The 9,622-nt window shown below is 43.5% G+C and overlaps 28 non-coding genes across 28 annotated transcripts; all 28 read left to right on the top strand.

Annotated features, from left to right (window-relative positions):
* The first annotated feature begins 201 nt into the window (after positions 1 to 201).
* Positions 202 to 320, top strand: LOC133787050 (5S ribosomal RNA). Its single transcript, XR_009872184.1, has one exon. It is a non-coding gene; the product is annotated as a 5S ribosomal RNA (ribosomal RNA).
* Positions 321 to 547: 227 nt separating this feature from the next.
* Positions 548 to 666, top strand: LOC133786812 (5S ribosomal RNA). The gene has a single exon (XR_009871954.1). It is a non-coding gene; the product is annotated as a 5S ribosomal RNA (ribosomal RNA).
* Positions 667 to 890: 224 nt separating this feature from the next.
* On the top strand, positions 891 to 1,009 carry LOC133786791 (5S ribosomal RNA). The gene has a single exon (XR_009871934.1). It is a non-coding gene; the product is annotated as a 5S ribosomal RNA (ribosomal RNA).
* Positions 1,010 to 1,237: 228 nt separating this feature from the next.
* LOC133786928 (5S ribosomal RNA) lies at positions 1,238 to 1,356 on the top strand. The gene has a single exon (XR_009872067.1). It is a non-coding gene; the product is annotated as a 5S ribosomal RNA (ribosomal RNA).
* A 224-nt stretch (positions 1,357 to 1,580) lies between these two features.
* Positions 1,581 to 1,699, top strand: LOC133786793 (5S ribosomal RNA). Its single transcript, XR_009871936.1, has one exon. It is a non-coding gene; the product is annotated as a 5S ribosomal RNA (ribosomal RNA).
* A 228-nt stretch (positions 1,700 to 1,927) lies between these two features.
* On the top strand, positions 1,928 to 2,046 carry LOC133786929 (5S ribosomal RNA). The gene has a single exon (XR_009872068.1). It is a non-coding gene; the product is annotated as a 5S ribosomal RNA (ribosomal RNA).
* Positions 2,047 to 2,270: 224 nt separating this feature from the next.
* LOC133786312 (5S ribosomal RNA) lies at positions 2,271 to 2,389 on the top strand. The gene has a single exon (XR_009871478.1). It is a non-coding gene; the product is annotated as a 5S ribosomal RNA (ribosomal RNA).
* A 224-nt stretch (positions 2,390 to 2,613) lies between these two features.
* On the top strand, positions 2,614 to 2,732 carry LOC133786797 (5S ribosomal RNA). Its single transcript, XR_009871940.1, has one exon. It is a non-coding gene; the product is annotated as a 5S ribosomal RNA (ribosomal RNA).
* A 226-nt stretch (positions 2,733 to 2,958) lies between these two features.
* LOC133787010 (5S ribosomal RNA) lies at positions 2,959 to 3,077 on the top strand. Its single transcript, XR_009872146.1, has one exon. It is a non-coding gene; the product is annotated as a 5S ribosomal RNA (ribosomal RNA).
* Positions 3,078 to 3,303: 226 nt separating this feature from the next.
* LOC133786427 (5S ribosomal RNA) lies at positions 3,304 to 3,422 on the top strand. The gene has a single exon (XR_009871589.1). It is a non-coding gene; the product is annotated as a 5S ribosomal RNA (ribosomal RNA).
* A 223-nt stretch (positions 3,423 to 3,645) lies between these two features.
* On the top strand, positions 3,646 to 3,764 carry LOC133787872 (5S ribosomal RNA). The gene has a single exon (XR_009872861.1). It is a non-coding gene; the product is annotated as a 5S ribosomal RNA (ribosomal RNA).
* A 220-nt stretch (positions 3,765 to 3,984) lies between these two features.
* On the top strand, positions 3,985 to 4,103 carry LOC133787973 (5S ribosomal RNA). The gene has a single exon (XR_009872958.1). It is a non-coding gene; the product is annotated as a 5S ribosomal RNA (ribosomal RNA).
* A 219-nt stretch (positions 4,104 to 4,322) lies between these two features.
* On the top strand, positions 4,323 to 4,441 carry LOC133787984 (5S ribosomal RNA). Its single transcript, XR_009872969.1, has one exon. It is a non-coding gene; the product is annotated as a 5S ribosomal RNA (ribosomal RNA).
* A 226-nt stretch (positions 4,442 to 4,667) lies between these two features.
* LOC133786722 (5S ribosomal RNA) lies at positions 4,668 to 4,786 on the top strand. Its single transcript, XR_009871866.1, has one exon. It is a non-coding gene; the product is annotated as a 5S ribosomal RNA (ribosomal RNA).
* A 222-nt stretch (positions 4,787 to 5,008) lies between these two features.
* LOC133786933 (5S ribosomal RNA) lies at positions 5,009 to 5,127 on the top strand. Its single transcript, XR_009872071.1, has one exon. It is a non-coding gene; the product is annotated as a 5S ribosomal RNA (ribosomal RNA).
* Positions 5,128 to 5,355: 228 nt separating this feature from the next.
* Positions 5,356 to 5,474, top strand: LOC133787085 (5S ribosomal RNA). Its single transcript, XR_009872215.1, has one exon. It is a non-coding gene; the product is annotated as a 5S ribosomal RNA (ribosomal RNA).
* Positions 5,475 to 5,700: 226 nt separating this feature from the next.
* LOC133786770 (5S ribosomal RNA) lies at positions 5,701 to 5,819 on the top strand. Its single transcript, XR_009871914.1, has one exon. It is a non-coding gene; the product is annotated as a 5S ribosomal RNA (ribosomal RNA).
* Positions 5,820 to 6,045: 226 nt separating this feature from the next.
* Positions 6,046 to 6,164, top strand: LOC133786922 (5S ribosomal RNA). Its single transcript, XR_009872061.1, has one exon. It is a non-coding gene; the product is annotated as a 5S ribosomal RNA (ribosomal RNA).
* Positions 6,165 to 6,390: 226 nt separating this feature from the next.
* Positions 6,391 to 6,509, top strand: LOC133786779 (5S ribosomal RNA). The gene has a single exon (XR_009871923.1). It is a non-coding gene; the product is annotated as a 5S ribosomal RNA (ribosomal RNA).
* A 225-nt stretch (positions 6,510 to 6,734) lies between these two features.
* LOC133788040 (5S ribosomal RNA) lies at positions 6,735 to 6,853 on the top strand. Its single transcript, XR_009873021.1, has one exon. It is a non-coding gene; the product is annotated as a 5S ribosomal RNA (ribosomal RNA).
* Positions 6,854 to 7,073: 220 nt separating this feature from the next.
* Positions 7,074 to 7,192, top strand: LOC133786771 (5S ribosomal RNA). The gene has a single exon (XR_009871915.1). It is a non-coding gene; the product is annotated as a 5S ribosomal RNA (ribosomal RNA).
* Positions 7,193 to 7,418: 226 nt separating this feature from the next.
* On the top strand, positions 7,419 to 7,537 carry LOC133786923 (5S ribosomal RNA). Its single transcript, XR_009872062.1, has one exon. It is a non-coding gene; the product is annotated as a 5S ribosomal RNA (ribosomal RNA).
* A 226-nt stretch (positions 7,538 to 7,763) lies between these two features.
* On the top strand, positions 7,764 to 7,882 carry LOC133786794 (5S ribosomal RNA). The gene has a single exon (XR_009871937.1). It is a non-coding gene; the product is annotated as a 5S ribosomal RNA (ribosomal RNA).
* A 225-nt stretch (positions 7,883 to 8,107) lies between these two features.
* On the top strand, positions 8,108 to 8,226 carry LOC133786383 (5S ribosomal RNA). Its single transcript, XR_009871546.1, has one exon. It is a non-coding gene; the product is annotated as a 5S ribosomal RNA (ribosomal RNA).
* Positions 8,227 to 8,446: 220 nt separating this feature from the next.
* On the top strand, positions 8,447 to 8,565 carry LOC133787996 (5S ribosomal RNA). The gene has a single exon (XR_009872980.1). It is a non-coding gene; the product is annotated as a 5S ribosomal RNA (ribosomal RNA).
* A 227-nt stretch (positions 8,566 to 8,792) lies between these two features.
* On the top strand, positions 8,793 to 8,911 carry LOC133786595 (5S ribosomal RNA). The gene has a single exon (XR_009871746.1). It is a non-coding gene; the product is annotated as a 5S ribosomal RNA (ribosomal RNA).
* A 222-nt stretch (positions 8,912 to 9,133) lies between these two features.
* On the top strand, positions 9,134 to 9,252 carry LOC133786313 (5S ribosomal RNA). The gene has a single exon (XR_009871479.1). It is a non-coding gene; the product is annotated as a 5S ribosomal RNA (ribosomal RNA).
* Positions 9,253 to 9,475: 223 nt separating this feature from the next.
* Positions 9,476 to 9,594, top strand: LOC133787107 (5S ribosomal RNA). Its single transcript, XR_009872220.1, has one exon. It is a non-coding gene; the product is annotated as a 5S ribosomal RNA (ribosomal RNA).
* The last annotated feature ends 28 nt before the right edge of the window (positions 9,595 to 9,622 follow it).

Below are 9,622 nucleotides of genomic sequence, written 5' to 3' on the forward strand. Positions count from 1 at the left end.
TGTTCTTCAAAAATCCACTTATGGCTCAAAAGTTTGTATTTTCTGTTTCAAATCTTTAAAGAGTCATTTATTCCGTTTCCCTTGAGGGGTTAACACCGTGGTCACTAACAAGCAGCGAATAAGAAGTTCCTAGTAGATCCGAGGGAGAAAAGGGAGAACACACGTGTTCGCTATAAATGAATATTGCGGACCAAACATTCAGGGAGCGATCATACTAGAACTAATGCACCGGATCCCATCAGAACTCCGTAGTTAAGCGTGCTTGGGCGAGATTATTTCTAGGATGGGTGACCTCCTGGGAAGTCCTCCTGTTGCACCCCTGAAAACATCATTTTTTTTTTTTTTTTGTTCTTCAAAAATCCACTTACGGCTCAAAAGTTTGTATTTTCTGTTTCAACTCTTTAAAGAGTCATTTATTCCGTTTCCCTTGAGGGGTTAAAACCGTGGTCACTAACTAGCAGCGAATAAGAAGTTCCTAGTTGATCCGACGGAGAAAAGGGAGGACACACGCGTCCGCTATAAATGAATATTGCGGACCAAACATTCCGGGTGCGATCATACCGGCACTAATGCACCGGATCCCATCAGAACTCCGAAGTTAAGCGTGCTTGGGAGAGCGTAGTACTGGGATGGATGACCTCCTCGGATGTCCTCGTGTTGCACCCCTGAAAACATCATTTTTTTTTTTTTGTTCTTCAAAAATCCACTTACGGCTCAAAAGTTTGTATTTTCTGTTTCAAATCTTTAAAGAGTCATTTATTCCGTTTCCCTTGAGGGGTTAACACCGTGGTCACTAACAAGCAGCGAATAAGAAGTTCCTAGTAGATCCGAGGGAGAAAAGGGAGAACACACGTGTTCGCTATAAATGAATATTGCGGACCAAACATTCAGGGTGCGATCATACTAGAACTAATGCACTGGATCCCATCAGAACTCCGTAGTTAAGCGTGCTTGGGCGAGATTATTTCTAGGATGGGTGACCTCCTGGGAAGTCCTCGTGTTGCACCCCTGAAAACATCATTTTTTTTTTTTTTTTTGTTCTTCAAAAATCCACTTACGGCTCAAAAGTTTGTATTTTCTGTTTCTACTCTTTAAAGAGTCATTTATTCCGTTTCCCTTGAGGGGTTAAAACCGTGGTCACTAACTAGCAGCGAATAAGAAGTTCCTAGTTGATCCGACGGAGAAAAGGGAGGACACACGCGTCCGCTATAAATGAATATTGCGGACCAAACATTCCGGGTGCGATCATAACGGCACTAATGCACCGGATCCCATCAGAACTCCGAAGTTAAGCGTGCTTGGGAGAGCGTAGTACTGGGATGGGTGACCTCCTCGGATGTCCTCGTGTTGCACCCCTGAAAACATCATTTTTTTTTTTTTGTTCTTCAAAAATCCACTTACGGCTCAAAAGTTTGTATTTTCTGTTTCAAATCTTTAAAGAGTCATTTATTCCGTTTCCCTTGAGGGGTTAACACCGTGGTCACTAACAAGCAGCGAATAAGAAGTTCCTAGTAGATCCGAGGGAGAAAAGGGAGAACACACGTGTTCGCTATAAATGAATATTGCGGACCAAACATTCAGGGTGCGATCATACTAGAACTAATGCACTGGATCCCATCAGAACTCCGTAGTTAAGCGTGCTTGGGCGAGATTATTTCTAGGATGGGTGACCTCCTGGGAAGTCCTCGTGTTGCACCCCTGAAAACATCATTTTTTTTTTTTTTTTTGTTCTTCAAAAATCCACTTACGGCTCAAAAGTTTGTATTTTCTGTTTCTACTCTTTAAAGAGTCATTTATTCCGTTTCCCTTGAGGGGTTAAAACCGTGGTCACTAACTAGCAGCGAATAAGAAGTTCCTAGTTGATCCGACGGAGAAAAGGGAGGACACACGCGTCCGCTATAAATGAATATTGCGGACCAAACATTCCGGGTGCGATCATAACGGCACTAATGCACCGGATCCCATCAGAACTCCGAAGTTAAGCGTGCTTGGGAGAGCGTAGTACTGGGATGGGTGACCTCCTCGGATGTCCTCGTGTTGCACCCCTGAAAACATCATTTTTTTTTTTTTGTTCTTCAAAAATCCACTTACGACTCAAAAGTTTGTATTTTCTATTTCAAATCTTTAAAGAGTCATTTATTCCGTTTCCCTTGAGGGGTTAACACCGTGGTCACTAACAAGCAGCGAATAAGAAGTTCCTAGTAGATCCGAGGGAGAAAAGGGAGAACACACGTGTTCGCTATAAATGAATATTGCGGACCAAACATTCAGGGTGCGATCATACTAGAACTAATGCACCGGATCCCATCAGAACTCCGTAGTTAAGCGTGCTTGGGCGAGATTATTACTAGGATGGGTGACCTCCTGGGAAGTCCTCGTGTTGCACCCCTGAAAACATAATTTTTTTTTTTTTGTTCTTCAAAAACGCACTTACGGCTCAAAAGTTTGTATTTTCTGTTTTTACTCTTGAAAGAGACATTTATTCTGTTTCCCTTGAGGGGTTAACACCGTGGTCACTAACAAGCAGCGAATAAGAAGTTCCTAGTTGATCCGAGGGAGAAAAGGGAGGACACACGCGTTCGCTATAAATGAATATTGCGGACCAAACATTCCGGGTGCGATCATACCAGCACTAATGCACCGGATCCCATCAGAACTCCCCAGTTAAGCGTGCTTGGACGAGAGTAGTACTGGGATGGGTGACCTCCTGTTAAATCCTCGTGTTGCACACCTGAAAACATCATATTTTTATTTTTTTGTTCTTCAAAAATCCACTTATGGCTCAAAAGTTTGTATTTTCAATTTTAAATCTTTAAAGAGTCATTTATTCCGTTTCCCTTGAGGGGATAACACCGTGGTCACTAACAAGCAGCGAATAAGAAGTTCCTAGTTGATCCGAGGGAGAAAAGGGAGGACACACGCGAAAGCTACAAATGAAAATTGCGGACCAAACATTCCAGGTGCAATAATACCAGCACTAATGCACCGGATCCCATAAGAACTCCCCAGTTAAGCATGCTTGGGCGAGAGTAGTACTGGGATGGGTGACCTCCTAGGAAGTCCTCATGTTGCACCCCTGAAAACATCATTTTTTTTTTTTTTTGTTCTTCAAAAATCCACTTACGGCTCAAAAGTTTGTATTTTCTGTTTCAAATCTTTAAAGAGTCATTTATTCCGTTTCCCTTAAGGGGTTAACACCGTGGTCACTAACAAGCAGCGAATAAGAAGTTCCAAGATGATCGGAGGGAGAAAAGGGAGGACACACACGTTCGCTATAAATGAATATTGCGGACCAAACATTCCGGGGGCGATCATACCAGCACTAATCCACCAGATCCCATCAGAACTCCGCAGTTATGCGTGCTTGGGCGAGAGTAGTACTAGGATGGGTGACCTCCTGGGAAGTCCTCGTGTTGCACCCCTGAAAACATCATTTTTTTTTTTTGTTCTTCAAAAACCCACTTACGGCTCAAAAGTTTGTATTTTCTGTTTTTACTCTTGAAAGAGACATTTATTCTGTTTCCCTTGAGGGGTTAACACCGTGGTCACTAACAAGCAGCGAATAAGAAGTTCCTAGTTGATCCGAGGGAGAAAAGGGAGGACACACGCGTTCGCTATAAATGAATATTGCGGACCAAACATTCCGGGTGCGATCATACCAGCACTAATGCACCGGATCCCATCAGAACTCCGCAGTTAAGCATGCTTGGGCGAGAGTAGTACTAGGATGGGTGACCTCCTGGGAAGTCCTCGTGTGGCACCCCTGAAAACATCATTTTTTTTTGTTCTTCAAAAATCCACTTACGGCTCAAAAGTTTGTATTTTCTGTTTAAAATCTTTAAAGAGTCATTTATTCTGTTTCCTTTGAGAGGTTAAGACCGTGGTCACTAACAAGCAGCGAATAAGACGTTCCTAGTTGATCCGAGGGAGAAAAGGGAGGACACACGCGTTCCCTATAAATGAATGTTGCGGGAGAAACATTCCGGGTGCGATCATACCAGCACTAATGCATCGGATCCCATCAGAACTCCGCAGTTAAGCGTGCTTGGGCGAGAGTAGTACTAGGATGGGTGACCTCCTGGGAAGTCCTCGTGTTGCACCCCTGAAAACATCATTTTTTTTTTTCTTCAAAAATCCACTTACGGCTCAAAAGTTTGTATTTTCTGTTTAAAATCATTAAAGAGTCATTTATTCTGTTTCCTTTGAGAGGTTAAGACCGTGGTCACTAACAAGCAGCGAATAAGACGTTCCTAGTTGATCCGAGGGAGAAAAGGGAGGACACACGCGTTCCCTATAAATGAATGTTGCGGGAGAAACATTCCGGGTGCGATCATACCAGCACTAATGCATCGGATCCCATCAGAACTCCGCAGTTAAGCGTGCTTGGGCGAGAGTAGTACTAGGATGGGTGACCTCCTGGGAAGTCCTCGTGTTGCACCCCTGAAATCTTCATTTTTTTTTTTTTTTGTTTTTCAAAAATCCACTTACGGCTCAAAAGTTTGTGTTTTCTGTTTCAACTCTTTAAAGAGTCATTTATTCCGTTTCCCTTGAGGGGTTAACACCGTGGTCACTAACAAGCAGCGAATAAGAAGTTCCTAGTTGATCCGACGGAGAAAAGGGAGGACACACGCGTCCGCTATAAATGAATATTGCGGACCAAACATTCCGGGTGCGATCATACCGGCACTAATGCACCGGATCCCATCAGAACTCCGAAGTTAAGCGTGCTTCGGAGAGCGTAGTACTGGGATGGGTGACCTCCTCGGAAGTCCTCGTGTTGCACCCCTGAAAACATCATTTTTTTTTTTGTTCTTCAAAAATCCACTTACGGCTTAAAAGTTTGTATTTTCTGTTTCAAATCTTTAAAGAGTCATTTATTCCGTTTCCCTTGAGGGGTTAACACCGTGGTCACTAACAAGCAGCGAATAAGAAGTTCCTAGTTGATCCGAGGGAGAAAAGGGAGGACACACGCGTCCGCTATAAATGAATATTGCGGACCAAACATTCCGGGTGCGATTTTACCAGCACTAAAGCACCGGTTCCCATCAGAACTCCGCAGTTAAGCGCGCTTTGGCGAGAGTAGTACTGGGATGGGTGACCTCCTGGGTAGTCCTCGTGTTGCACCCCTGAAAACGTCATTTTTTTTTTTTTTTTTGTTCTTCAAAAATCCACTTACGGATCAAAAGTTTGTATTTTCTGTTTAAAATCTTTAAAGAGTCGTTTGTTCCGTTTCCCTTGAGGGGTTAAAACCGTGGTCACTAACAAGCAGCGAATAAGAAGTTCCTAGTAGATCCGAGGGAGAAAAGGGAGAACACACGTAATCGCTATAAATGAATATTGCGGACCAAACATTCAGGGTGCGATCATTCTAGAACTAATGCACCGGATCCCATCAGAACCCTGTAGTTAAGCGTGCTTGGGCGAGATTATTTCTAGGATGGGTGACCTTCTGGGAAGTCCTCGTGTTGCACCCCTGAAAACATCATTTTTCTTTTTTTTTGTTCTTCAAAAATCCACTTACGGCTCAAAAGTTTGTATTTTCTGTTTCAACTCTTTAAAGAGTCATTTATTCCGTTTCCCTTGAGGGGTTAACACCGTGGTCACTAACAAGCAGCGAAGAAGAAGTTCCGAGTTGAGCCGAGGGTGAAAAGGGAGGACACACGCGTTCGCTATAAATGAATAATGGGGACCAAACATTCCGGGTGCGATCATACCAGCACTAATGCACCGGATCCCATCAGAACTCCCCAGTTAAGCGTGCTTGGACGAGAGTAGTACTGGGATGGGTGACCTCCTGTTAAGTCCTCGTGTTGCACACCTGAAAACATCATATTTTTATTTTTTTGTTCTTCAAAAATCCACTTATGGCACAAAAGTTTGTATTTTCAATTTTAAATCTTTAAAGAGTCATTTATTCCGTTTCCCTTGAGGGGATAACACCGTGGTCACTAACAAGCAGCGAATAAGAAGTTCCTAGTTGATCCGAGGGAGAAAAGGGAGGACACACGCGTAAGCTACAAATGAAAATTGCGGACCAAACATTCCAGGTGCAATCATACCAGCACTAATGCACCGGATCCCATAAGAACTCCCCAGTTAAGCATGCTTGGGCGAGAGTAGTACTGGGATGGGTGACCTCCTAGGAAGTCCTCATGTTGCACCCCTGAAAACATCATTTTTTCTTTTTTTTGTTCTTCAAAAATCCACTTACGGCTCAAAAGTTTGTATTTTCTGTTTCAAATCTTTAAAGAGTCATTTATTCCGTTTCCCTTGAGGGGTTAACACCGTGGTCACAAACAAGAAGCGAATAAGAAGTTCCTAGATGATCGGAGGGAGAAAAGGGAGGACACACACGTTCGCTATAAATGAATATTGCGGACCAAACATTCCGGGGGCGATCATACCAGCACTAATCCACCAGATCCCATCAAAACTCCGCAGTTATGCGTGCTTGGGCGAGAGTAGTACTAGGATGGGTGACCTCCTGGGAAGTCCTCGTGTTGCACCCCTGAAAACATCATTTTTTTTTTTTTTGTTCTTCAAAAACCCACTTACGGCTCAAAAGTTTGTATTTTCTGTTTTTACTCTTGAAAGAGACATTTATTCTGTTTCCCTTGAGGGGTTAACACCGTGGTCACTAACAAGCAGCGAATAAGAAGTTCCTAGTTGATCCGAGGGAGAAAAGGGAGGACACACGCGTTCGCTATAAATGAATATTGCGGACCAAACATTCCGGGTGCGATCATACCAGCACTAATGCACCTGATCCCATCAGAACTCCGCAGTTAAGCTTGCTTGGGCAAGAGTAGTACTAGGATGGGTGACCTCCTGGGAAGTCCTTGTGTTGCACCCCTGAAAACATCATTTTTTTTTGTTCTTCAAAAATCCACTTTCAGCTCAAAAGTTTGTATTTTCTGTTTTTACTCTTTAAAGAGTCATATATTCCGTTTCCCTTGAGGGGTTCACACCGTGGTCACTAACAAGCAACGAATAAGAAGTTCCGAGTTGAGCCGAGGGTGAAAAGGGAGGACACACGCGTTCGCTATAAATGAATAATGGGGACCAAACATTCCGGGTGCGATCATACCAGCACTAATGCACCGGATCCCATCAGAACTCCCCAGTTAAGCGTGCTTGGACGAGAGTAGTACTGGGATGGGTGACCTCCTGTTAAGTCCTCGTGTTGCACACCTGAAAACATCATATTTTTATTTTTTTGTTCTTCAAAAATCCACTTATGGCTCAAAAGTTTGTATTTTCAATTTTAAATCTTTAAAGAGTCATTTATTCCGTTTCCCTTGAGGGGATAACACCGTGGTCACTAACAAGCAGCGAATAAGAAGTTCCTAGTTGATCCGAGGGAGAAAAGGGAGGACACACGCGTAAGCTACAAATGAAAATTGCGGACCAAACATTCCAGGTGCAATCATACCAGCACTAATGCACCGGATCCCATAAGAACTCCCCAGTTAAGCATGCTTGGGCGAGAGTAGTACTGGGATGGGTGACCTCCTAGGAAGTCCTCATGTTGCACCCCTGAAAACATCATTTTTTCTTTTTTTTGTTCTTCAAAAATCCACTTACGGCTCAAAAGTTTGTATTTTCTGTTTCAAATCTTTAAAGAGTCATTTATTCCGTTTCCCTTGAGGGGTTAACACCGTGGTCACAAACAAGAAGCGAATAAGAAGTTCCTAGATGATCGGAGGGAGAAAAGGGATGACACACACGTTCGCTATAAATGAATATTGCGGACCAAACATTCCGGGGGCGATCATACCAGCACTAATCCACCAGATCCCATCAGAACTCCGCAGTTATGCGTGCTTGGGCGAGAGTAGTACTAGGATGGGTGACCTCCTGGGATGTCCTCGTGTTGCACCCCTGAAAACATCATTTTTTTTTTTTTTGTTCTTCAAAAACCCACTTACGGCTCAAAAGTTTGTATTTTCTGTTTTTACTCTTGAAAGAGACATTTATTCTGTTTCCCTTGAGGGGTTAACACCGTGGTCACTAACAAGCAGCGAATAAGAAGTTCCTAGTTGATCCGAGGGAGAAAAGGGAGGACACACGCGATCGCTATAAATGAATATTGCGGACCAAACATTCCGGGTGCGATCATACCAGCACTAATGCACCTGATCCCATCAGAACTCCGCAGTTAAGCTTGCTTGGGCAAGAGTAGTACTAGGATGGGTGACCTCCTGGGAAGTCCTCGTGTTGCACCCCTGAAAACATCATTTTTTTTTGTTCTTCAAAAATCCACTTTCGGCTCAAAAGTTTGTATTTTCTGTTTAAAATCTTTAAAGAGTCATTTATTCTGTTTCCTTTGAGAGGTTAAGACCGTGGTCACTAACAAGCAGCGAATAAGACGTTCCTAGTTGATCCGAGGGAGAAAAGGGAGGACACACGCGTTCCCTATAAATGAATGTTGCGGGAGAAACATTCCGGGTGCGATCATACCAGCACTAATGCATCGGATCCCATCAGAACTCCGCAGTTAAGCGTGCTTGGGCGAGAGTAGTACTAGGATGGGTGACCTCCTGGGAAGTCCTCGTGTTGCACCCCTGAAAACTTCATTTTTTTTTTTTTTTTGTTCTTCAAAAATCCACTTACGGCTCAAAAGTTTGTGTTTTCTGTTTCAACTCTTTAAAGAGTCATTTATTCCGTTTCCCTTGAGGGGTTAACACCGTGGTCACTAACAAGCAGCGAATAAGAAGTTCCTAGTTGATCCGAGGGAGAAAAGGGAGGACACACGCGTCCGCTATAAATGAATATTGCGGACCAAACATTCCGGGTGCGATCATACCGGCACTAATGCACCGGATCCCATCAGAACTCCGAAGTTAAGCGTGCTTGGGAGAGCGTAGTTCTGGGATGGGTGACCTCCTCGGAAGTCCTCGTGTTGCACCCCTGAAAACATCATTTTTTTTTTTTGTTCTTCAAAAATCCACTTACGTCTCAAAATTTGTATTTTCTGTTTCAAATCTTTAAAGAGTAATTTATTCCGTTTCCCTTGAGGGGTTAACACCGTGGTCACTAACAAGCAGCGAATAAGAAGTTCCTAGTAGATCCGAGGGAGAAAAGGGAGAACACACGTGTTCGATATAAATGAATATTGCGGACCAAACATTCCGGGTGCGATCATACTAGAACTAATGCACCGGATCCCATCAGAACTCCGTAGTTAAGCGTGCTTGGGCGAGATTATTACTAGGATGGGTGACCTCCTGGGAAGTCCTCGTGTTGCACCCCTGAAAACATCATTTTTTTTTTTTGTTCTTCAAAAATCCACTTACGGCTCAAAAGTTTGTATTTTCTGTTTTTACTCTTTAAAGAGTCATTTATTCCGTTTCCCTTGAGGGGTTAACACCGTGGTCACTAACAAGAAGCGAATAAGAAGTTCCTAGTTGATCCGAGGGAGAAAAGGGAGGACACACGCGTTCGCTATAAATGAATATTGCGGACCAAACATTCCGGGTGCGATCATACCAGCACTAATGCACCGGATCCCATCAGAACTCCGCAGTTAAGCGTGCTTGGGCGAGAGTAGTTCTAGGATGGGTGACCTCTTGGGAAGTCCTCGTGTTGCACCCTTGAAAACATCATTTTTTTTTTGTTCTTC

The sequence above is a fragment of the Humulus lupulus genome, chromosome 6 (assembly GCF_963169125.1).
Source record: "Humulus lupulus chromosome 6, drHumLupu1.1, whole genome shotgun sequence".
Taxonomy (NCBI): Eukaryota; Viridiplantae; Streptophyta; class Magnoliopsida; order Rosales; family Cannabaceae; genus Humulus; species Humulus lupulus.